This window comes from Bos taurus, chromosome 6 (assembly GCF_002263795.3).
Source record: "Bos taurus isolate L1 Dominette 01449 registration number 42190680 breed Hereford chromosome 6, ARS-UCD2.0, whole genome shotgun sequence".
NCBI classification, from domain to species: Eukaryota; Metazoa; Chordata; class Mammalia; order Artiodactyla; family Bovidae; genus Bos; species Bos taurus.
This window is the reverse complement of record NC_037333.1, coordinates 6,708,883-6,736,409: the sequence shown is the minus strand read 5'-3', so window position 1 is coordinate 6,736,409 and position 27,527 is coordinate 6,708,883. Positions and strand designations below refer to the sequence as shown.

Sequence of the window (27,527 nt, the reverse complement as noted above, 5' to 3'; positions counted from 1 at the left end):
AAGTAACAATTTGTGATATTACATGCCTCATATGACCCATTTCAAACCATAGAGAACTACACCTTGTGTGTCACTGTTCCAACAGACAAACAAATGTGAACGGCTAAAACATTTTTAAAATGCACCAAGCTTATGCAGTCTCAAACAAAACTTGAATTTTCTGTACATACTCCTGTCAAATGAAGTTATTTCCTGTACACCACTCCTCTTGCAAACTGATCTTCTATTTCCTTTCATTTGACCTAGATCTGCTGTGAGACCTAGAGAAAGATCAGCATGGCTTGTGACTTCTCTCCCGGGACAGTGTTCTTTCTCTTCTCCTATCTCTAGAAAGGGACCTGCTCCGCCTGCGGGAGAAGCTTCTCAGTCTTGGAGATCTGCGTGGAGGTGGAGGACTCCTCCTCCGATAATCATCTCAAGGGCCACGACCCCAAGAAGGAGGTGCACCACGATTTCGACTTCCCTTTTCACCGTTGGATAGTTCCACCCTTCTCGGCAGCCACACAGTGTTCTCTCCCGTCTAGCTCTGGGACAGCATCAGCTGCATCTGGGGGGGTCTTCAGATTCAACAAAAGCAAAGCCAGGACGGTTTCTAGCAACCCACACACTTCGGAGTGGTCCATAATAGCCAAAAGCTCGTTCCAGTTCAGTCTTGTTACCATTGTTTCCAAGATTATCATAAAATTTACAGTCCAATCGACAGGAATCACGATGCGTTTTGAGATCTTAGGTTAGAAATGCGGAGGTTCAAATCCACAGAACTTAGGCTAGGTCTTCCCGGTCCCCTCCCGCCCGCGTTCCCAGATGCGCCCACACACCTGACGTCCACGAAATAGCCTACATTCTCTTTTTAAAACATTCTTTTCCATTATGGATCATCCCAGGAGACTGGATATAGCTCCCTGTGGTGTACCGTAGGACCTTGGTGTTTATCCATTCTAAATGTAATAATTTGCATCTGTCAACCCCAAATTCCCAGGCCAACTCTCTCCCTTTTCTCCTCTCCCTTGACAAGCACAAGTCTGATCTCTCTGCCTGTGAGTCTGTTTCTGTTTTGTAGACAGGTTCATTTGTGCCCTATTTTAGGTTCCACCTATAAGTGATATCATATGCTATTTGTCTTTCTCTTTCTGGCTTACTTCACTTAGTCTGATAATCTCTAATTGAATCCATGTTGTTGCAAATGGGCACTATTTTCTTCCTTTCTTCCTTTTTTATTTTATGGCTGAGTAGTTGTAAATATGTACCACATCTTCTTTATCCATTCATCTATCATTGGACATTTTGGTTGGTTTCATGTTTTGGCTACTATGAATAGTGCTGCTATTTTTTTTGAATTATAGTTTTGTCTGGATATATGCCATAGTATCTTTGAAACACAATAAAGCAAAGTGCAATGAAACAATGTATGTCTGTACCAAGAATAACCTCATTAACACTTTTGAGAACATAGTGAGATTTTACTAATTCAAACAACAGTAACATCATAATTCATACACTGAAATTAAATTTAAGTTGATATTATATATTTTTTGACATTCTTTGGCATTGCCTTTCTTTGGGTAATGAGTTTGAGTAAACTCTAGGAGTTTGCGATGGACAGGGATGCCTGGCATGCTGCAGTCCATGCCAGGTCACGACTGAGCAACTGAACTGAACTGAACATATTTTTTACAAAAGAACATACTTTAGAAACTAAACATATAAACCTGGCTCCAAAGAGCATTATAAAATATTTACCTTTACAACCACCTCTGGGTTGTTAAGTGCTCAGTCATGTCCGACTCTTTGCAACCCCATGGACTGCAGCACGCCAGGCTCCCCTGTCCATCACCAACTCCTGGAGCCTGCTCAAACTCATGTCCATTGACTCAGTGATGCCATCCAACCATTTTATCCTCTGTCGTCCCCTTCTCCTCCTACCTTCAGTCCTTCCCAGCATCAAGGTCTTTTCTAATAAGTCAGCTCTTCACATCAGGTGGACAAAGTATTGAACCTTCAGCTTCAGCATCAGTCCTTCCAATCAGTATTCAGGATTGATTTCCTTTAGGATTGACTGGTTTGATCTCCTTGCAGTCCAAGGGACTCTCAAGAGTCTTCTCTGACACCACAATTCAAAAGCATCAATTCTTTGACACTCAGTCTTCTTTACGGTCCAACTCACATCCATACATGACTACTGGAAAAACCATAGCTTTGACTAGATGGACCTTTGTCAGTAAAGTAATACCTCTGCTTTTTACTATGCTGTCTAGGTTTGACATAGCTTTTCTTCCAAGGAGCAAGTGTCTTTTAATTTCATGACTGCAGTCACCTTCTGCAATGATTTTGGAGCCCAAGAAAATGAAGTCTGTCACTGTTTCCATTGTTTCCCATCTATTTGCCATGAAGTGATGAGACTGGATGCCATCATCTTCGTTTTTTGAATGTTGAGTTTTAAGCCACCTTTTCACTCTCCTTCATCAAGAGGCTCTTTAGTTCCTCTTCTCTTTCTGCCAAAAGGGTGGTGTCATCTGCATATCTGAGGTTATTGATATTTCTTCCAGCAATCTTGATTCTAACTTGTGCTTCATTCAGCTGGCATTTTGCATGATGTACTCTGTATATAAGTATAATAAGCAGGGTGACAATATATGGCCTTGATGTACTGCTTTTCCAATTTGGAACCTGTCCATTTTTCCATATCTGGTTCTAACTGTTGCTTCTTGACCTGCATACAGGTTTCTGAGGAGATAGGTGAGGTGGTCTGGTATTCCCATATCTCTCAGAATTTTCCACAGTTTGTTGTGATCCATACAGTGAAAGGCTTTAGCATGGTCAATAAAGCAGAAGTAGATGTTTTTTCTGGAATTCTCTTGCTTTTTCTGTGAGCCAACGTATGTTGGCAATTTGATCTCTGGTTCCTCTGCCTTTTCTAAATCCAGCTTGAACATCTGGAAATTCTCATTTCACGCACTATTGATGGCTAGCTTGGAGAATTCTGAGCATTATTTTGCCTGCATGTGAAATGAGTGCAATTGTGCAGTAACCACCTCTGTACAGACAGTTATATTTTGGCAGTTACCTCTGAAGCTGGCCACAGTAAATATTCAATAATTGTTTGCTGAAAGAATAAACATTTCAAGTTGTAGTCACAGAGCAGCTTAATCCATTACTGAAGCAGTGGATCTTCTATAATCCTCTACTCAATCTTGTACTTTGGTTATAAAAGTATGTTGCAGAGAATTAGACTATAAATCAGATGTTTTCACTACATCTAAATGCCTTCAGCAGGTTTGAATTAATGATTCTTCTGTTGATAGAAATAAGGAAATTTTAAGACTAGGATAATAAGAATCTATTGGCTAGTTCACAAGTAATGCTTTTTTATTTTTTTACCTTTTGACCTCTAATACCTATTCTTCCCACCCCCACCCCCACTTCTGACAATCACCAGTTGGTTCTCTGTATCTATGAACTGTTATGTTTATTTTTTAGATTTCACATATAAGAGATCAAAGAATATTTCTCTCTGACTTATTTCACTTAGCATAATGCCCTAAAGGTCCATCCATGTTGTTGCAAATGGCAAGTTTTTTTTTTCCATTTTTAAATTTGTTAAGCAATCTCAACATACTTGACACACATATTTGTTTATATATATACACCACATCTTCTTACCCATTCAGTTAGATTGTTCACATATCTTGGTGTTGTAAATAATGTTACAATGCACATGGAGTTGTGTTTCTTTCTGAATTAGTATTTTCATTTTCTTCTGATAATACCAAGAGGTGGAACTGCTGAACGGTATGGTAGTTATATTTTTAGTTTTTGAGAAAACTCCATACTTTTTTCAAAGTGACTGCACCAATTTGCATTCTCACCGACAGTTCAGAAGGGTTCCCTTTGCTCCACATCCTTGTGGACACTTGTTATTTCTTGTCTTTTGATAATAGCCAGTCTAGGGCATGTAAGGAGATATCCTACTGTGGTTTTGATTTGCATTTCCTTAATGATTAAAGAAGAGAGAATAGCAAGGAGAGATAAGAAAGCCTTCCTCAGCGATCAATGCAAAGAAATAGAGGAAAACAACAGAATGGGAAAGACTAGAGATCTCTTCAAGAAAATTAGAGATACCAAGGGAACATTTCATGCAAAGATGGGCTCGATAAAGGACAGAAATGGTATGGACCTAACAGAAGCAGAAGATATTAAGAAGAGGTGGCAAGAATACAAAGAAGAACTGTACAAAAAAGATCTTCACAACCAAGATAATCACAATGGTGTGATCACTCACCTAGAGCCAGACATCCTGGAATGTGAAGTCAAGTGGGCCTTAGAAAGCATCACTATGAACAAAGCTAGTGGAGGTGATGGAATTCCAGTTGAGCTCTTTCAAATCCTGGAAGATGATGCTGTGGAAGTGCTGTACTCAATATGCCAGCTAATTTGGAAAACTCAGCAGTGGCCACAGGACTGGAAAAGGTCAGTTTTCATTCCAATCCCAAAGAAAGGCAATGCCAAAGAATGCTCAAACTACTGCACAATTGCACTCATCTCACAGGCTAGTAAAGTAATGCTCAAAATTTTCCAAGCCAGGCTTCAGCAATACGTGAACCGTGAACTTCCAGATGCTCAAGCTCATTTTAGAAAAGGCAGAGGAACCAGAGATCAAATTGCCAACATCCGCTGGATCATGGAAAAAGCAAGAGAGTTCCAGAGAAACATCTATTTCTACTTTATTGACTATGCCAAAGCCTTTGACTGTGTGGATCACAATAAACTGTGGAAAATTCTGAAAGAGATGGCAATACCAGACCACCTGACCTGCTTCTTGAGAAACCTATATGCAGGTCAGGAAGCAACAGTTAGAACTGGACATGGAACAACAGACTGGTTCCAAATAGGAAAAGGAGTACGTCAAGGCTGTATATTGTCACCCTGCTAATTTAACTTCTATGCAGAGTACATCATGAGAAACGATGGATTGGAATAAACACAAGCTGAAATCAAGATTGCCGGGAGAAATATCAATAACCTCAGATATACAGATGACACCACCCTTATGGCAGAAAGTGAAGAGGAACTAAAATCCTCTTGATGAAAGTGAAAGTGGAGAGTGAAAAAGTTGGCTTTAGAGCTCAACATTCAGAAAACGAAGATCATGGCATCTGATCCCATCACTTCATGGGAAAGAGATGGGGAAACAGTGGAAACAGTGTCAGACTTTATTTTTTGGGGCTCCAAAATCACTGCAGATGGTGATTGCTGCCATGAAATTAAAAGGCATTTACTCCTTGGAAGGAAAGTTATGACCAACCTAGATAGCATATTGAAAAGCAGAGATATTACTTTGCCAACAAAGGTCCGTCTAGTCAAGGCTATGGTTTTTCCAGTGGTCATGTATGGATGTGAGAGTTGGACTGTGAAGAAAGCTGAGCACTGAAGAATTGATGCTTTTGAACTGTGGTGTTGGAGAATACTCTTGAGAGTCCCTTGGACTGCAAGGAGATCCAACCAGTTCATCCTAATGAAGACCAGTCCTGGGTGTTCTTTGGAAGGACTGATGCTGAAGCTGAAACTCCAATACTTTGGCCACCTCATGCGAAGAGTTGACTCATTGGAAAAGACCCTGATGCTGGGAGGGATTGGGGGCAGAAGGAGAAGGGGATAACAGAGGATGAAATGGCTGGATGGCATCACCAACTCGATGGACTTGAGTTTGAGTGAACTCCGGGAGTTGGTGATGGACAGGGAGGCCTGGAGTGCTGTGATTCATGGGATGGCAAAGAGTCGTACACAATTGAGCGACTGAATTGAACTGAACTGAACATTTGTTGTAAAGTTAGTTTGGTGGTACTGAATTCTCTTAACTTTGCTTGTCTGAAAAGCTTTTGATTTCCCCATCAATTTTGAATGAGGTCCTTTCCAGATAGAGTAATCTTGGTTGTAGATTTTTCCCTTTCAGTACTTGATATATATCCTACCATTCCCTTCTGGCCTGCAGAGTTTCTCCTGAAAGATCAGCTGTTAAACATATGGGGTCTCTCTTGTATGTTACTTGTGCTTTTCCGTTGCTGCTTTAATATTCTTTATTTGTGTTTAATGTTTGTTAGTTTGATTAGTATATGTCTTGTGGCATGTTTCTCCTTGGGTTTATCCTGTATGGGACTCTTTGCACCTCTTGGACTTGATTGACTATTTCCTTTTTCATGTTGGGGAAATTTTCAACTATAGTCTCTTCAAAAATTTGCTCATACCCTTTCTTTTTCTCTTCTTCTGGGACCCCTATAATTCAAATGTTGGTGTGTTTGATATTGTCCCAGAGGTCTCTGAGACTATCCTCAGTTCTTTTCATTCTTTTTACTTTATTCTGCTTTTCAGAAGCTATTTCCACCATTTTATCTTCCATCTCACTGATTCATTCTTCTGCTTCAGATATTCTGCTATTGATTCCTTGTAGAGTATTTTTGGGAGAAGGCAATGGCACCCCACTCCAGTACTCTTGCCTGGAAAATCTCATGGATGGAGGAGCCTGGTGGGCTGCAGTCCATGGGGTCGTGAAGAGTCGGACACGACTGAGCGATTTCCCTTTCACTTTCATGCATTGGGGAAGGAAATGGCCACCCACTCCAGTGTTCTTGCTTGGAGAAACCCAGGGACGGGGGAGCCTGGTGGGCTGCCGTCTATGGGGTCGCACAGAGTCGGATATGACTGAAGTGACATAGCAGCAGCAACAGCGTATTTTTAATTTCAGTAATTGTGTTGTTTGACTCTGTATGTCTATTCTTTAATTCTTCTAGGTCTTTGTTAATTGATTCTTGCATTTTCTCCATTCTGTTTTCAAGAGTTTTGATCATCTTTACCATCCTTATTCTGAATTCTTTTTCAGGTAGTTTGCCTGTTTCCTATTCATTTATTTGGCCTTCTGTGTTTCAAGTTTGTTTCTTCATTTGTGCAGTATTTCTCTGCCTTTTCATTATTATTTTTTTAAATTTATTGTATTTGAGGTCTCCTTTTCCCAGGCTTCAAGGTTGAATTCTTTCTTCCTTTTGGTTTCTGCCCTCCTAAGTTTGGTGCAGTGGTTTGTGTAAGCTTCATATAGGGTGAGATTTATGCTAAGTTTTTTTTTCCCCCCCCACTGTAAGGATGAGTAAGGTGGTAATCCTGTCTGCTGCTAATTCTGTTTGTATTTTTGTTTTGTTCATTTTTTGGATGAGGCATCCTGCACAGGGTGCTACTGGTGGTTGGGTGATTCTGGGTCATGTATTCAAGTGGTTTCCTTTGTGTGACTTCTCACTATTTGATACTCCCTAGGGTTAGTTCTCTGGTAGTCTAGGGTCTTGGAGTCAGTGCTCCCAATCCAAAGATTCAGGGCTTGATCTCTGGTCAGGAACAAAATTCCACAAGTGTTTTGTTATGTCATTAAGTGAGATAACACATGGCCAAAAATGAGAAACCAAAGATGAATCCCAGACTAATGGCAGTTACATAATCAGCAAATAATAATTAAAATCATGGACTATACACATACACAGATACATCCATAAGCAAAATCAAAACAGTCCAACAAAAATAAAGTACAGTCCAACAAAAATAAAGTACAATAGAGTGACCTGGCGAACAAAGGAAACCAAAAATTATATCTATCATTTAAGAACAAAACTAACTAAAGCACAAACTGGAAAACAAAACTAAAGCAAGGTGCCAAGTTTGGAATAAAGCAATGAAAACAAAATTAACATATGTTGAGAGGAAAGGTAAGAAAGAAAAGAAAGAAAGAATAGATATGCAAAGCTAAATAGAGATAGATAAAGAAGATTTATATACATTAAAGATAACTGCAAGGGGAAAAGAACAGTAGGAAAAGCAAGCAAAGTAATAAAAGCAGAAAAAACAATAATAGGTTTTAAAAAATTAAAAAAAGGAAAAAAAAGGAAGAGGAAAGGAAAAAAAAAGGAAAACTCCACATAACTGCAAAAGCCCAATGTAGAGGCAAAAGTTTATAACAGCAATAAAAAGTGTGATTGGAAGAGAAAAAGAAAAATCTCAAAAGCTTAATTAGATTTCATAGCACCAATAAAATTGAAAACTACAATAGATGTTGGCAATTTGATCTCTGATTCCTCTGCCTTTTCTAAATCCAGTTTGAACATCTGGAAGTTCACAGTTCACATACTGTTGAAGCCTGGCTTGGAGAATTTTGAGCATTACTTTATTAGCATGTGAGATGAGTGTAATTGTGCAGTAGTTTGAGCATTCTTTGGCATTGCCTTTCTTTGGGATTGGAATGAAAACTGACCTTTTCCAGTCCTGTGGCCACTGCTGACTTTTCCAAATTTGCTGGCATATTGTTTCACAGCATCATCTTTTAGGATTTGAAATAGTTCAACTGGAATTCTATCACCTCCACTAGCTTTGTTCATAGTGATGCTTCCCAAGGCCCACCTGACTTTGTATTCCAGGATGTCTGGCTCTAGGTGAGTGATCACACCACTGTGGTTATCTGGGTCATGAAGATCTTTTTTGTATTGTTCTTCCGTGTATTCTTGCCACCTCTTCTTAATATCTTCTGCTTCTGTTAGGTCTATACCATTTCTGGCCTTTATTTTGCCCATCTTTGCATGAAAACTTCCCTTGGTATTTCTAATTTTCTTGAAGAGATCTCTAGTCTTTCCCATTCTGTTGTTTTCATCTATTTCAATCAAACACAGGCCCCCACATTGAAAGTGCTGCGTCTTAACCACTGGACTGCCAGGAAATTCCCTAGTTTTCAATATGTAAGCTTTTCACCTTCTGGTTAAATTTGTTCCTGAGAACTTTGTTCTTTTTGATATAAATGAGATTGTTTTCTTTATTTCTCTTTATGTTTGTTTATTTGTGTACAGGAACACACCAAATTTTTGCATATTGATTTTATATCCTGCAGCTTTACTGATTTTGTTTATTAGCTCTAACAGTTTTTGATGGCATCTTTAGGGCTTTTTGTGTATAACATCTTGTCATGTGCAAGTGACAGGTTTACTTCTTCCTTTCCAATTTGGATGTCTTTTATTTCTTTTTCTCACCTAATTACTCTGTGTAGGATTTCCTATACTGTGTTGAAAATAACTGGTGACAGTGAACACCTTTGTCTTGTTTCTCATCTTAGAGGAAAGACTTTCAGCTTTTCACCATTGAGTATGATGTTAAAGGTCCATCTAGTCAAGGCTCTCGTTTTTCCAGTGGTCATGTATGGATGTGAGATTTGGACTGTGAAGAAAGCTGAGCGCTGAAGAATTGATGCTTTTGAACTGTGGTGTTGGAGAAGACTCTTGAGAGTCCCTTGGACTGCAAGGAGATCCAACCAGTCCATCCTAAAGGAGATCAGTCCTGGGTGTTCATTGGAAGGACTGATGTTGAAGCTGAAACTCCAATACTTTGGCCACCTCATGTGAAGAGTTGACTCATTTGAAAAGACCCTGATGCTGGGAGAGTTTGGGGGCAGGAGGAGAAGGGGACGACAGAGGATGAGATGGCTGGATGGCATCACTGACTTGATGGACATGAGTTTGGGTGAGCTCCATGAGTTGGTGATGGACAGGGATGCCTGGTGTGCTGCGATTCATGGGGTCGCAAAGTGTCAGACACGACTGAGCAACTGAACTGAACTGGTGATGTTAGCTGTGGGTTTGTCATGTACAGCCTTTATTATGTTGAGGTACATTCCTTCTATTCTCATTTGTTTAGAGGTTTTTTTTGTACATGGATGTTGACTTTTGTCAAATGCTTTTTTTGTTGTTGTTTCAGTTTAGATAATCATAATTTTTATTCTTCATTTTGTTAATGCGGTATATCACATTGACTTCATTGCAGATAATGAATGATACTTACACCCCTGGAAAAAATCCTACTTGATCATGGTGTATGATCCTTAAAATGTATTGTTGAAATCAGTTTGCTAATATTTTGTTGAAGATTTTTGCATCTACATCCATCAATAATGCTGCTGCTGCTAAGTCACTTCAGTCGTGTCCAACTCTATGCGACCCCGTAGACGGCAGCCCACCAGGCTCCCCCGTCCCTGGGATTCTCCACGCAAGAACACTGGAGTGGGTTGCCATTTCCTTCTCCAATGCATGAAAGTGAAAAGTGAAAGTGAAATCACTCAGTCATGTCCAACTCGTAGCGACCCAATGGACTGCAGCCCACCAGGCTCCTCCGTCCATGGGATTTTCCAGGCAAGAGTACTGGAGTGGGGTGCCATTGTCTTCTCTGATCCATCAATAATATTGACCTATAATTTCTTTCCTTCGGTATCCTGTCTGGTGTTGGTATCAGGGTTATGCTGACCTCTTTAAATGAGTTTGAAAGAGCTTTCTCCTTTTCTGTTTTTGAAGAGTTTGAGAGGGATTGGTTTAATTCTCTTTTGAATGTTTAGTAGAATTCATCAGTGAAGTTTTAAACTTTGTTTTGCTGGGAGGTTTTTAATTCCTGACTCAGTTTCATTACCAGTTAATTGGGCTGTTTAGATTTTCTCTTCCACTATGATTCAGTCTTGATAGGTTGTATGTTTTTTAGAAATTCTTCCATTTCTTCTACGTTGTCCAATTTGTTGGCATGCTACTGTTTATAGTAGTCTCTTATGATCCTTTGTATTTCTGTGGTATCAGTTGTAATATCTCCCTTTCATTTCTGATTTTAATTAGTCCTCTTTTTTCTTTACTTTTTGAATCTTAAGCATGTAAAAATCAAGAAAGAAAATGTAGTTAGAGCTGATTAATTCCAGTGGTAGCACAATGATAAGAGATCTCTAGGAATTCCTGTAGCTCTGACCCACTCTAGGGTTGTTTCTTAGCTCCTATCTGTTCCTGAAGCTGTTTTACAAATGTGCCATTAAATTTATGACTTATCTTTTCAACAAATTCGCCTACTTGCTTAATTTACCTTGAATTCATTTTGTTGCTTGCAGCCATGCTTGTATTCATAATTTTCACTATTTTAGAATATTTTCGTAGGATAGATTTGATAGCATTGGGATTATTGAAATAGTAAAATTTCTTGATGGTTTTCTGGCCTTTTATATAAATACCTTTTGTTGTGATTGCAGAGGCCAAACTAAATAGAAAAACTTTTCTTACTTCTGCAGTGATATGAACATTCTGATAACACAGGAAATGGCAAAAGTAATTGCTTTCATTACAGTCTATGCAATTTAGAAGAAGAAAAGGGAATTACTTTTTTAATCATTTGCACACATTTCTGTGGTAATAGACAGCTGTTGTTTTAACTTTTCTAATGAGATCATTGTAACTGGGTCCATTAGTAAGATGAGTTACCAATAAACCTAAGATGCTTCATACCAAAGACAGACTTGTGCATGTGCATGAATGTGTGGGGTGACTGTGTTGGGAGAGATGGAAGGGGTCTGAAAAATGAAGGGTAGAATGGAAAAGAGAGAGAAAAGAGATATACTGGAAATGTGCAGGCCATAGATATATTAACCAGTTTGCCTCTCAGGCATGCATAAAATAAAGGCTCCAATTCTAAGACTGACTGATGGTAATGATTCTTTCCAACCTAACTTGTTCCTTCTATAAATTAAAAAAAATTTTTTTCTGTTACTATGTATTTAAATTCATTACTCTGCTTTGAAGTTCCAGTTACCAATAGTGAATACAGTTGTGGATCTTAATAAACATTTGTTTAAAATCTATTCTAATTCCATTCCCTCATTTACCTTTGGGAACTTCTGTTAAGCACTATGACGAATGCCTAAGAGTTGCTGGGGGAAAAAAGCCAGACTAAATTTGACCGTGGTCATCTTATTCTTTGTAGCCTTGCCCCTCATAAAGACTAACGTTTATCTTTGAATCATTGAGAATTCTTAGCTTCAGAATTCTTACTTTCAGAAGACAAAGTACCCTTTGTCTAAGGGTAATTTTTATGGTGTGGGACATTTAACTTAACTTATTAAGAGTAAAGCAAATGAAGTCTGTATTAAATGGAAAACATATTTGTGACTTTCCATGAAGGTCAGGGCAACCACATTCTAAAATCATCAGCAATGCTGCTTGGTTTAAAGAGTTAGGTCTATTTCACATTTTTTTAAGACAAAATTTTTTAATTTACTTGGAAAGAAAAAGATACATGTTTTGTAACGTAGGCTTTGAGATTCACACTTCTTTTCTGTACAGACACAGCTCAAGATTTGACACACTCAGTATTTCAAGATATTATTTATATGTGTAATCTAAAATATGACACAAGTGAACATATCCATAAACCAAAACAACTCACAAATACTTTGGAGGATAATAAAAATATGACACTAGCAATTTTTAAAATTGGGCTTATTTACAAAATTTTCAATATTTTCTATGTTATTTCTGTTGTATCAGATCTGAAACAATCTTCACATTTTATTCACACAATAGTCATTCATTCAAATAAGGCATTAATTGAGCACCTACTATATACAAGACAGTGAATAAAGCAGAGAATGAAAGAAATGACCTGCTCTCATGACGCTAATACTCTCATGAAGGATGGAATTTAAAATGAAAACATATAAATATATTATAAACCAAGTGATAAATGTTATGAAAAGAAAATAAAGCAAGACAGTAACAACAGTGATGCCTGTGCTATTGTGCAAAATTTGCTCAGGATCGTCATTGACACAGTTTATAGTCTCCTTCTGGAAATCAACTTAACTTAAGGCTCAGCTAGTAATTCCAAGTGCCTAAATCCTTCAAAGAATCTACCATATCTAATATTTAATGCACACACACATTTCTTAGAAAAGAGATTTTCATATGTGACCTGATGAACTATATATCAAAGTACAATGGTATTTGGTAATATGTGAATAATGAAACGAGGTTAACCAAATATGTTTTACTTTTTGAAATACTGAACGTCCTTTACCTGTAAGCAAATTGTGTTGTTAAATTTTATTTTTAAATATGTATTTGAATCTCTGAATACATTTTCCCATAGAAACAATATTAACTATAAAAATATATGTCCAAGCCTGTTATTCAGCTGAAGTACAGTTTATTGAAATAGTAGAAAATAATATTGCCTCCAATTACAGTAACTGAATAAAGTAGAAAATCTATATAAGAGAATCCGAATCTTTTTCTTGAAGGATGACACTGTAGAAAATTATGTTCATTAAGAGGAAAACAGAGAGAACATGAACAGAACATTGAGGGGACTAAAGGGCATGAAAACTTTATAGGTTTCTGGAATTGGTTATTTTTTATATATAATTTTATTTTAAAGTTATAATTTTCTTTAATTTCTAAGAAACCATGTCATTTAGCACTACTCATATTCAAGTCATAATTAGACCTGACTTTTTTCCCCCTCTCACAAATTAAGAAGAGACAAAAAGAGGGTAGGACTTCTCTTAGTTTTAGAAATAATCAAAGAGGCGAAAAAAAACCCAAAAACTTATTTATAAGAATATTATATTTTAGCTTTATTTAAAATTGCATGGTTGGAAATAAACTCAATTTCCAACAGCAGGAAAATGGTAAAGAAATTTAGACTTGGAATATATTGAATCCACCAAAAGGAAAGTTTCTGAAGAATATTTAATGAAGTAGGAAAAAAAAAAGTTCATTGGAGGATAAAAGCTAGTAACAAGACTGTATACTGCTGTAAGATTTTCCTATAAACTTTTCAACCAAAGATTTGAAATTATTATCCCTGGGTGTAGAGTGATTAGTATTTTAAAGATTTTTTTTTTCATTTTTTATTTCTATGATCTGTATTGTTGATTTTTGCATTTTTGAAGGTATTTTTCAGAGTCTGATTTGCATATGAGGAAAAGTAAATAAGGAAAGGGTTTTAGAATAACTGTTAAGCATATTTTAAAGATTTAGTGGGAAAAATAATACTCTTAAGAAAGAAACAACTGGAAAATATCTGTTTTTACTTAATTCTTCCCTAAGTGAAAGAAACAGCCTGATGGTAAAGACACTCTGGGCAGAAAGTCGTGGTGGCCCCAGATTTCATGACCTTTTGTAACAGGCTCCTATGTTAAATTCCTCCTATTGAGCCACCTGGTGTGGACCCTGTTTTCCTGATTGGATCCTGACTAATAGTGGTACTTTTCTTCTAAGAAGAAGTACTAAGAAGCGGTACTCCCTCAATAACAAAAATCTGATGTGTGAACAAACATGCCTTGTTGTGCACTGATCACTTATCTGTGTCTCTCTTCCTCTGCACCCAAACCCAGCCCCACTGTGCCTTTGCACAATGCCTCTTCCTTGCATCTACTGCTGGCCATCCCCAGCAACAACCAGTGGCCCCAAGGTGAAATCTGAACTTAGATCAAAGGAGTTTGAATCTCTTTCACAAAGAAGATTACGGAGGAAGAATCCTCACTTAAACGTTATCCTAGACTCACAGACTTAGAGAACAAACTTATGGTTGCCAGGGGGCAGAATGCAGGGAAGGGATAGTTAGGGAGCTTGGGATAGACATGTCCACACTGCTATATTTAAAATGATAACCAACAAGGTCCTACTGCATGGCACATGGAACTCTGCTCAATGTTATGTGGCAGCTTGGATGGAAGGGGAGTTTGGGGGACAATGTGCTCAGTCATTTCCAACTCTATGCCACCATATGGGACTGTAGCCCACCAGGCTCCTCTGTCCATGGGATTTTTTCAGGCAAGAATACTGGAGTGGGTTTCCATTTCCTCCTCCAGGGGATCTTCTCCACCCAGGGACTGAACCCATGTCTCCTTTGTCTCCTGCATGGCAGGTAGATTCTTTACAACTAAGCCACTGGAAAAGCCCATGGATACATGTATATGGATGGCTGAGTTCCCTCACTGTTTACCTGAAAGTATCACAATGTTGTTAATCAGCTATACCCCAGTACAACATAGAAAGTTTTAAAAAAAGTTCTCCAAAGCTTCACAGTAAGAGCAGTGTGCTCCAAAATACAGCGCCTGTTCTTACACGTACTGTCAGTGTCACAGGTAATCAAGACCATCTGATCTGGGTTCTGCGCTTCTGCTGGGCAGCAAAAATCTTTACTGGCATTCTAACATTAAATGAGCCCCACTGAATTGCAGGAATCAAAAGAAAATTGTCATGCATTTCCTTGTATTTGAAGTTCCTTTAAATGAGCCTCAGGAAGAAGCAAACTTTTTTTTTTTTTAATCATGTGGGTGGTTTCTCAAAAATGTCAAAGATTCAATAGATTGCTTTGTTCAAAACACTGAGATAGAAACATAGTTTCCCCTGTGATTCTTTCTCTTATTATCTTTCTAAATTGAAAAGAAAGAAAATACAATCAGATCAGATCAGTCGCTCAGTCGTGTCAGACTCTTTGCAACCCCATGAATCGCAGCACGCCAGGCCTCCCTGTCCATCACCAACTCCCGGAGTTCACTGAGACTCATGTCTATCGAGTCAGTGATGCCATCCAGCCATCTCATCCTCTGTCGTCCCCTTCTCCTGCCCCCAGTCCCTCCCAGCATCAGGGTCTTTTCCAATGAATCAACTCTTCGCATGAGGTGGCCAAAGTACTGGAGTTTCAGCTTTAGCATCATTCCTTCCAAAGAAATCCCAGGGCTGATCTCCTTCAGTATGGACTGGTTGGATCTCCTTGCAGTCCAAGGGACTCTCAAGAGTCTTCTCCAACACCACAGTTCAAAAGCATCAATTCTTCAGTGCTCAGCTTTCTTCACAGTCCAACTCTCACATCCATACATGACCACAGGAAAAACCATAGCCTTGACTAGACAAATCTTTGTTGGCAAAGTAATGTCTCTGCTTTTGAATATGCTATCTAGGTTGGTCATAACTTTCCTCCAATAGTAAAAATTAATTAAAGATAAAAGTTTCAAAGCAGTCTGCTTCATTCTGTCCCACCAGTACACAGAGCATGAAGTATTTCACTGGGTGGAGCAGTGTGAGAAAATGGAATTCACAGCCACACTTGATCTAAAATACATTGCTGCCTCTAGGCTGTATCTTTCCTTTTATACTCCTCGTGGTGGAAAATCAACAACTACATTGATGTCAAAATGGTGTAGAACCAGATAGGATAATTTCCAGAATCAAAACCCCGAAAGTGTATTTGCATCTTCGAGCTAGACCATCACCGACTCAATGGACGTGAGTCTGAGTGAACTCCGGGAGTTGGTGATGGACAAGGAGGCCTGGCATGCTGCGATTCATGGGGTCGCAAAGAGTCCGACACGACTGAACGACTGAACCGAACTGAACTGAAAGCAATAGTAGGCTTTGTCTCGGTGAACACGAGCAACAGAACCTCTTCCTTGAGAGAATGTTGATCTATGTAAAATGCAGATAAACATCAACAAGAGGCAGGCTGGACATCCATTGTCTCATTAGAGCTGCTGCTGATTCTTTTAGAATTTTAACTCTTTATAATTTCCCTCAAGGTTTCTCAAACTTTAATTCACTGAAGATTGAACTGATTATGTCAGTAGCAAAACACTGTTAAATTGTGTTATCATAAACTTGGAGATTGTTTCCAAAGAACTTGCATTTTTATGTAGGCAGTTACATCTTCCATTTAGTCATCCAGAAAAGCGTTTTCCCATTTTCATTTTCTGTGAGGTAGGTGCATTACTGTTTCCAGTTTTACGGAAGACGTTTGGAACAGGTCAGTGACTTAGTGAAGGTTGCGTGGGAGGTGAAGGACCTACTAACCCTAGGATCTGTGGAGGTTTATCTGCTGCTTCACTTTAGAGTCTTACAGTGTTGCACCACTTTATTATCCAGGTGGCAATTAAATCTTTTTAAAAAACATATTTATTTGTCCTTATAATAAATTCCTAAAACGCAGAAGTAGAATTCAGAGGGCCCTCGCAGTTGAATTGCATAAAGCCCCATCACTCCAAGATAATTGTGGTTATATTTTGCACATTTCCTTCCAGTGTCTTAGGACCTTATGTTTTACATATCATATAGAAAAATATAATGAAGTCTGATTTTTCACTGTAAAAGCAATATAGAAAGTTAGAAAAGCTATAGTGTATAAAGAACAAATCAGCAAAAAATTCAAAACAATTGGGTTAGTGACAAAATTTTCTTGTGCTTGTGCTAAGTCACTTCAGTTATGTCCTTCTCTTTGTGACCCCATGGACTATAGCCTATGAGGCTCCTCTGTCCATGGGATCCTCCAGGCAAGATACTGGAGTGGGTTCCCATGACCCCCTCCAGGGAATCTTCCCAACCCAGGGATCAAACCCACGTCTCTTATGTCTCATGTATTGGTAGGCAGGTTCTTTACCACTAGCACCACCTAGAAAGCCTAAATAAAATTTACTATCAATTGAAATTAACTTAATCAGTTTTATTAATTTCTAATTTGCTACATTTTCTTAACCACATTTAAAAAGTAATATTACACATAAAATTAATACTAACAGGCTATAAAAACCATATATAACTTTCCACAAACTTTTTTTCCTGAATAGCAAAAAGTTGCAACCACTTGAAAGATTGATCGAATTGTTTAAAATGTATGAAATCATCTCACATAAATTGAGAAACATGTCACAGATCTATTTGTATGACAACTTTGTATATTAAAAGATATTGACTAGAGATAGAAAACAAATTAGAAATAAAAAGGGAAAAACACTTCGATTTATCCAACTTCAATACAGGTTACTACCACCAGTTTATAGTCTTCAAAGTTGGCATATATTGTTCCAAACAACACACTTAAAGGTAGTAGGATAGGTCTACTCTTATCTTAGAAAAAACCCTAGTTTCTGAGGGGGTTAATAATATATTTTGAGAAAAAATGAAGTAAGTGCATATGGCCAAACACATTTGAAAAGAGTGTATATTGCTCATCTGAGAAAAGGTATGTGTTACTATTTCCTCCTGGAAACATACGAATAATAGCAGTATATTAAAGACTTAGAAATCAAGCATCGAGTGTAACTTTATCTCAGAATTTCTCACATTTATTTGATAAAGAGATTCATCTTTCCCCTGCCCCTCCAAATACTTACGAATATCTCACAAAGATATCCTGAAGAATGCACTTTGGAAAGTGCAGACAGATAGTCATTACCTATTCAGGGTTTCATCCAGTTATCTTGGACACTGAAAGGTTGAGCAGTTTGTGAATCATTGCTCTCAAATAGCCTTGTCTCACCTGCAGTGTAGTCCCCTACTACCCACCCCATTATTATTTCCAGGTGTCCTGTCCTGCTTGCCTATCACCTTTCTGTGTCTGCCGCATTACCAGCATCCTTAAAAACTATTAAATCTAGACACATATTGACATCGTAATTCCAAATGTAAATCATTATACTAGTAGTAATAGTAGTTGGAGAAGGCAATGGCAACCCACTCCAGTACTCTTGCCTGGAAAATCCCATGGCAGGAGGAGCCTGGTGGGCTTCAGTCCATGGGGTCAGGAAGAGTCAGACACGACTGAGCGACTTCACTTTCACTTTTCACTTTCATGCATTGGAGAAGGAAATGGCAACCCACTCCAGTGTTCTTGCCTGGAGAATCCCAGGGACGGGGGAGCCTGGTGGGCTGCGATCTATGGGGTCGCACAGAGTCGGACACGACTTAGCAGCGGCAGCAGTAGTAGTAGTAAAAAGTCCCCAGAGATTTTCCGAGTCTTCCCTACTCTTTGAAGGGCCATACAACTTACCATCTTTTATTCCTTCTTTCTGTATAAAAGAGGAGGTCTCACTATGTTCTAATTTAATCTTACCTCTAGAGGCTGGGAAAGAAATTATTTCTTTTAAAAAATTTAAAGGCATTAATTCAGAGCTTTCCAATCCGGTTGGTTGCTGGAACACAGAGTTATTAAATGTGTAGGAAATAGCTCCCCCTTCAGCTCCAGGATGGTGGGGCAGGACTTACAGGGCAGGGAGTTGCCTCTGGCTACAAGTGGCTTCACATAACTTTCTCGGGTGCCGTATAAATGTTATCATATTTTAATTTACCAAGGACTTTCCTGGTGGACCAGGTGGTAAAGAAATCTGTATGCAATGTGGAAAACTTGGGTTCAATCCCTGGGTTAGGAAGATCCTCTGGAGAAGGGCATGGCAACCCACTCCAGTATTCATGCCTGGAGAATTCCATGGACAGAGGAGCCTGGTAGACTACAATCCATGGGGTCACAAAGAGTCAGACACGACTGAGTGACTAACACACATAAGGCATGAAAAACATCTGAAAGAGGAACATTAATATGCTAAGAACTTTTGTACACTGACCCACTTTCCAGTTAGAAAAGGACATGAAATATTAAATAAGAATCACAAAATTGTGGAACAATAAGACATGCATAAGTATATATATAAATATAAGTATATACTTCTATAACATTATTAGAAACATTTTTGACAAGCTCCAAGACATTTTAGTAGAGATATTTGCTATGATTAAAGAATATTATTTAAAATATTAATAATGAAAATCATATTACTTCTAAAATGTGAGTGATAGGAAAAGATGGTTATAGCAAACATTTTCTATTAAAACATGCATGAGGTTGGGCCATCAAAAAATAGTGCCTTTGAATATTTAGCACATAGAATTTAACCTTCATTTAATTATATAGTTCACATTGCTATGATTTATTAAGTACAATATGGACAAAAGTGATATACTATCCAGAAGACTTTAAAGAGTTTTAAGATTAATACCGAGAATACCAAAGCAATTGAAAAATGCAATATGCTAAGCATGACAGAGCAGCATCCACAAGCTATAATCTGTAGTATATTGTTCACATGAGAATTAATGATAGGGAAAATTTTATTGATGAATAAAAAGTTTAGTCAATGAGTCTGTGCAATGAGATAATACCATCGAACAAAACAAACTGATGCTTTTTAAGCTACTGCATGACAGATTACATGAAACTCAACAAAAGGCAAACATTTCAAGAGTATTTTGTATTTTCCAGATTTACAGAGCAATTCTCTCTGAATATTAAATAGTCACATTTTCAAATTTTCATTCCTTTCCTAGATTGATTGATTGCTGGATGCTAATTTCAAACTAATTCTAACACTTTCAGTGGAGAAATGTATTTAAAGCAAAGATTTATGCTAGTCAGATATCCATCTGTCTTCTACATAAGGCCATTCAAATCCTCCCAGAATCTGTTTTAAAATATGTGCATCCTTTTGCTGGGAACATTACTTACTCCTCTCCCAAATTAGGACAAATGCTAATTATTCATGAGTCAGATGGCTCTCAAATACACAGATTTCATTTTCTACTCTTATTATAAAGTCCATGAAATGCTCCTCTCGTTTTATTTCATCATTCTTTCCTCTTCGTCCTACCCATTCTCATTTACATTGTCCTTCCCATCAGAGATGTTTACATTAGTATATTCTATATATGTCCTTAGGCATCCAAAGCTATAGCCCTGAGAAATAATACTACTTTCTATGTGTGTGTTTTGAATGTACATAAATTGTTTTGCCCTATTATAATTCATTCTATATTTCTAAGATCTATCCATATTCTGTAACTTAAAATGATTAACTACTTACTGCTGTACTGTATTTCATTGCATGTATTTATCATGATAATCCATTTCCCTAGGGACAGATATCAAGGCTTCTTATAACTTTCTGCTAACACAAATAATGCAATGACATTATCGTCATAAATGTTTCCTTAAAAACTTGTACACAGTGTAAACCCAGATGAAGGAATGATATGTATACAGAATATATGGATAATTAATTTCACTCAATATTATCAGTTTGCTCTCCCAACAGTGCATAAAGTATCTCATGACTCCTCATTCTAACCAACATTTGGTATTAGCTGACTTTTAAATTTTTCCCAATACTAGGTTGACTTCATCTGAATTTTTCTGACTTCATGTGAAGTTAAGCATCTCTTCATGTCCATATAGGCTATTTAGACTACTTCTTCCATTAATAGTCTCTTTTTACTCCTTGTCGAGTTTTTGTTTCCTTGAAGACATTAGTAGTTCTTTATGTATTCTATTTGTTAATAATCATTTTTCAGTTTTAAATCATGTATACCTGTGGCGGATTCATTTTGATATTTGGCAAAACTAATACAATTATGTAAAGTTTAAAAATAAAATAAAATTTTTAAAAAAAGGCAGGAAAAATAAATAAATAAAATAAATTTTGAAAACATCTTTTAATCTTCCACAAGCTTGTCTATCATATCCTCTTTGTAGAGAAATCTTTCATTTTAATATGAAAGATTTCTATATTAAGTTATATATGAATTAAAATTCGTATGCCATCTACACTTTTTTTTTGGCTGTGCTGGGTCTTCGTTGCGGTGCTTGGACGCGCTGTGGTGTTGCAGCCCAAGGGTTTAGTTGTCTTGTGCGTGTGGGATCCTAGCTCCTCGACCAGGGATCACACCCAAGTCCCCTGCATTGGAAGCCAGATTCTTAACCTCTGGACCACCAGGGAAGCGCCTTACTTATTCTTAAAGTTTATAATTTTTTAGTCTTGTTTAAACATTCTTTCCTATCCCAAGTTCACAAGGACAGCCTCATATATTTTTTTTCAGCCTCATATATTTTATTACTTTATATATTGCCTTATATAATTAGGTTTTTAATATATTTGGAATTAATTCTGTAAGAATCTAAATATACTTTTACCTATATATTGAGTAAGTTACCAAATAATCTCTCTTTTTTGATTTGTGATGCTGATTTCTGCTACCTTCTCATATATACCAGGCGCTTATTCATTGCTTTTCTATTTGTCGCATCTGTTTTTTAAATCTGTTTCGGTACTAGTACCATACTGTTTTTATTGCTTTGGTTTTATAAAATATTTTAATATATCCAATAAAACAAATTCCCTTTCTTTAGTCCATTATTCTTCCATTCACAGAAACTAATATTCTGTTTTCTCACAAAACCCTGCTAAAATTTTCATCAAAACTGCATTGAATTTATAAGTTCATTTATGGAGAATGATATTTTTTTACAGTGTAGTTTTTCGCATCCATGAACATGTTACTTTTATCTTTTTACCTAAATCTTATTGTATGTAATTTAATAAAATTTGAAAAGTACTTTGTAAAGGACTAGTACTTCTTCATTAAATTATCTTATGTACTTTGTAGTTTTTGTTGCTAATGTAAGTGAAGTCGTATTCTCCATGCTTATTTCTGGTTGGTTGCTGCTGATGCAGAAAAGTGTCTTGATATTTACATTAAATGTAAATGGATTAGTATAAGTAAAATATGTATATAGTTTCTTATATAGTACCTAGTACACGCTTACATATTACTTAGTATGTTGCCTATTATTGATCTTTCACCTATGCAATCTTTCGGAACTCTATTAGTTCTAATAGTTTGTCTATTGATTCACTTAGGTCTTCAAATAGAAGATCTAATGATCTACAGTGACAGAGTAATTTATTCTACCCAATCCTTACACCTCCTGGTTTTTTCTTGTCTTCTTATATTGACCAAAATCTCCTCATTATGGGAGCTGTAATAGCAAGACTCTCTTCCCTGTTCCTAATCCTATATCATAATGTTTCATAGGTTTTTGTTAAAAGCTTTTATTAAGTTAAATTTTCTTTAATTCCTTATTTTTAACACTTAAAAATATCATAAATAGGTTTTAAACTTTATCAAATATTAATTATGCTTATGTTGAAGTAGTTTTTCCCCTATAGGTCACTAATGAACTAAATTGTATTGATAGCTTTTCTGGTGATGAACCCCCTTACATTTCTGAAATGAAATTGACATCACCGTGTTTTGTTTATAAAAACACGTTGAACTCAACTAATATTTATTTAGGATTTCACATTTTTTTCATAGTGAAATGGGCTAATAGATTCTTTTCTTGTCCTTTCCCAATCCATTATTGATCTGAAGATTATAATTAATAAGTTAATTAACTTGAGACCTAAAACGAGGTGCACTCCTTTCCCTCATTTTCTTTTTTCTGCAACACTTTATATCAAGTGGAATCATCTTTACTTTGAAAGTTCTGAAACTCAAAATACTATCTGATTCTGTGGATTTATTTTTCAATCTGATTCTAACTCTTGTAACATGCAGAAACTGAAAGTAAAATCTACTTGTTTCAAATTCTCTGACAGTTTTCTGAATGTGATTTAAGGTCTGGTAATAAGATTCACTTTCTGCCATAAGGTTGGTGTCATCTGCATATCTGAGGTTATTGATATTTCTCCCGGCAATCTTGATTCCAGTTTGTGTTTCTTCCAGTCCAGCGTTTCTCATGATGTACTCTGCATAGAAGTTAAATAAACAGGGTGACAATATACAGCCCTGACGAACTCCTTTTCCTATTTGGAACCAGTCTGTTGTTCCATGTCCAGTTCTAACTGTTGCTTCCTGACCTGCATACAAATTTCTCAAGAGGCACACCACCCTTATGGCAGAAAGTGAACAGGAACTCAAAAGCCTCTTGATGAAGGTGAAAGTGGAGAGTGAAAAAGTTGGCTCAAAGCTCAACATTCAGAAAACCAAGATCATGGCATCCGGTCCCACCACTTCATGGGAGATAGATGAGGAAACAGTGGAAACAGTGTCAGACTTTATTTTTCTGGGCTCCAAACTCACTGCAGATGGTGACTGCAGCCATGAAATTAAAAGACGCTTACTCCTTGGAAGGAAAGTTATGACCAACCTAGATAGCATATTCAAAAACAGAGACATTACTTTGTCAACAAAGGTTCATCTAGTCAAGGCTATGGTTTTTCCTGTGGTCATGTATGGATGTGAGAGTTGGACTGTGAAGAAGGCTGAGCGCCGAAGAATTGATGGTTTTGAACTGTGGTGTTGGAGAAGACTCTTGAGAGTCCCTTGGACTGCAAGGAGATCCAACCAGTCCATTCTGAAGGAGATCAGTCCTGGGGTTTTTTTGGAAGGAATGATGCTAAAGCTGAAACTCCAATACTTTGGCCACCTCATGAGAAGAGTTGACTCATTGGAGAAGAGTCTGATGCTGGGAGGGATTGGGGGCAGGAGGAAAGGGGACGACAGAGGATGAGATGGCTGGATGGCATCACTGACTCGATGGACATGAGTTCAGTGAATTCCGGGAGTTGGTGATGGACAGGGAGGCCTGGCGTGCTGCGATTCATGGGGTCGCAAAGAGTCGGACATGACTGAGCGACTGATCTTATCTTATCTGATCTAGGTTGGTCATAACTTTGCTTCCAAGGAGTAAGCGTCTTTTAATATCATGGCTGCAGTCACCATCTGCAGTGATTTTGGAGCCCAGAAAAATAAAGTCTGACACTGTTTCCACTGTTTCCCCATCTATTTCCCATGAAGTGATGGGACTGGATGCCATGATCTTCGTTTTCTGAATGTTGAGCTTTAAGCCAACTTTTTCACTCTCCTCTTTCACTTTCATCAAGAGGCTTTTTAGTTCCTCTTCACTTTCTGCCATAAGGGTGGTGTCAACTGCATATCTGAGGTTATTGATATTTCTCCCGGCAATCTTGATTCCAGCTTGTGTTTCTTCCAGTCCAGCATTTCTCATGATGTACTCTGCATAGAAGTTAAATAAACAGGGTGACAATATACAGCCTTGACGTACTCCTTTTCCTATTTGGAACCAGTCTGTTGTTCCATGTCCAGTTCTAACTGTTGCTTCATGACCTGCATACAAATTTCTCAAGAGGCAGGTCAGGTGGTCTGGTATTGCCATCTCTTTCAGAATTTTCCACAGTTTATTGTGATCCCCACAGTTAAAGGCTTTGGCATAGTCAATAAAGCAGAAATAGATGTTTTTCTGGAACTCTCTTGCTTTTTCCATGATCCAGCGGATGTTGGCAAGTTGATCTCTGGTTTCTCTGCCTTTTGTAAAACCAGCTTGAACATCAGGAAGTTCACGGTTAATTATATAGTATACTGTATATTATTATACAGATATTAATATATTATATAATGCATATTATTTTATATATATATTATATTATATACTACATAAAAATTATATATAATATATACTATATATTAAATAATATATTATATTCTTATATATAATATTAATTATATAATGTTATAATACAATATATAACATTATAATATTAACATATAACATTATATTAATATATAACATTAATTATAACAAGTACTTGTTAATATATATTATATATAATAATATAAATTGTATATTTTATAATATGTATTAAATAAAATATATACATTATATATTATTATATATTATATATAAATAGATATAATGCTGCTACTGAGTCACTTCAGTCGTGTCCGACTCTGTGTAACCCCATAGACAGCAGCCCACCAGGCTCCCCCGTCCCTGGGATTCTCCAGGCAAGAGTACTGGAGTGGGTTGCCATTGCCTTCTCCAATATAATGTTATTGTATAATATATATTACATACTTATCTAATATACAATAATATATTTAATATCTACTTATAATTATGTAAAATACATTATATATTGTTATATATGATTTAATATAAATTATATTATATATTTATTACTTTATTTAGATTATTTATATAATAATTATGTAGATTATTGTAATATATTATAACATGATATAATATAATATCCATATATTAAAGTATATAATAATATATAATATACTACATTATTAATGTATATTTATATGATACTATATATTAATATAATACTATATAATATATATGTTATACAATTATATAATATAAAATTATATTATATTTCATATTATAATTATAATTTTTATATTATATAAAATTAAATTATAATTTTATATTACATAATTGTATAATATATAATATATTAAGATTATATAATTAATTATATAATTAAGATATAATATTAAAATAGATTAAAATAAGTATTAATATATTAAATATATTAAAATATATTACTAGATACTTATATATTTATATATTATACTATATAAATATATATATATATACTCTGCTGAGTGTAAGATTCTAATATCTTCATTTCAGTTTATAAGTCATGTTATAATTTTGTATACTGTTGATTTTTTGAAGACTTATTCAAGTTTTTTCAGAAGGATGACTTAAAATCTCCAGCTTAAACTAATTTATTAATTTCTCTCAATAGTTCTTTCTGCTTCCTTATATAATTGAAATTGGATAAGGAGATGGCAACCCACTCTGGTGTTCTTGCCTGGAGAATCCCAGGGACGGGGGAGCCTGGTGGGCTGCCGTCTATGGGATCGCACAGAGTCGGATACGACTGAAGTGACTTAGCAATATAATTTAAAGTTATGTTGTCTGTTGCTGAAATGTTCATATTATATTACTATAGTTTATTGGTATACTGTTATTCTAAAAGTTACTTTTAACTTCAAATTCTATTTTTCTATCATGGCTTCTTTTAAAGGAGATAGTTCCATATTTACCTGATATCCCTTTTTCTTAACATATACCCTTTTATGCACACATTTGAGGTAAGTTACTGAATTTTTTCCCTCCCCCAACATAAAGCCACAGGTCTTGCTTACAAACACTGTAAGATCTACATTATAAGTATATAGCTTCATAGAGACAGATGAGATTACATAATCATTCTGAGTCAGACACAAAATCTACATTCTTCCCCCAACATGTTCCGGGTACCAGCTTAGTTTCCAGGTTAGCAGTTCTAATGAATCATGGAGCCCATCAAAAGGTAAACGGGCAAAACAAGAGGTAGTTATGCTATCTGGGCTATGTGCTTTTAGAAGAGGAGCAGAGGTCCTACTCAGCAATACTTGTCTATGGAACTTTGGTTTCTCTGTTGCCCGGTTGTACTTGGCCAAGCACTTAGATTGGAACAGGGAGGGCCTTGTGCTGTCCGTGTTGACAGCAGTAACATCTCAGTATCTTCGGATTATGGGAAACCATGAGAATTCATCTTTTGGACTGAACCAAATAGCACACCTGAAAACACTCAGCTTCAGAGCTGGTCTGATTCACTGTGAGCAGAAGGCAATGGCATGATTTCTCATCATAGCCTTGGAAATTTTCTTGGGGCTGGTCACTATGAGATCTACTCCTACCACCTGGAAAATAGCATGCTAGGGAACTTTTTTTTCAAGTTTCCTAGCCATCCTTATGAAAAGGATGTTAAATAGACAACAGCATCACGCCACCAAAGCATCCTTGATGAAAAACTTGCACATGTTTGATAACTAGTCAGATAAGATACCAGCTAGAGTTCATCAGTCAGTTCAGTTCAGTCGCTCAGTCGTGTCCGACTCTTTGCGACCCCATGAATCACAAGACGCCAAGCCTCCCTGTCCATCACCAACTCCCGGAGTTCACCCAGACTCACGTCCATTGAGTCATAAAAGACTTGAAATCCAGGTCATATCTCCAACACTGGAAGAACCAGAGGTACTTTCATCTCTGTCAACAACTTTATCCACGTATGCAGCCTTTGCAATGATGATCTTTAACAGGACCAGGGCTTCATTATCCTCAAGGGTGTTTAGAGGAAAACCTCTCATGCCCCTTATTGGTGCATCTTTCTTTATTCCTCCTTGATGAAGTTCTTTTGTTTTGTTAGACCTCAACTCTAGTGCATTATCTGAAGTTTGCAT

General features: G+C 36.8%; 1 pseudogene; it reads right to left on the bottom strand.

Annotated features, from left to right (window-relative positions):
• Window positions 1–45: 45 nt before the first annotated feature.
• On the bottom strand, window positions 46–27,527 carry LOC100137982 (serine/arginine-rich splicing factor 3-like; annotated as a pseudogene).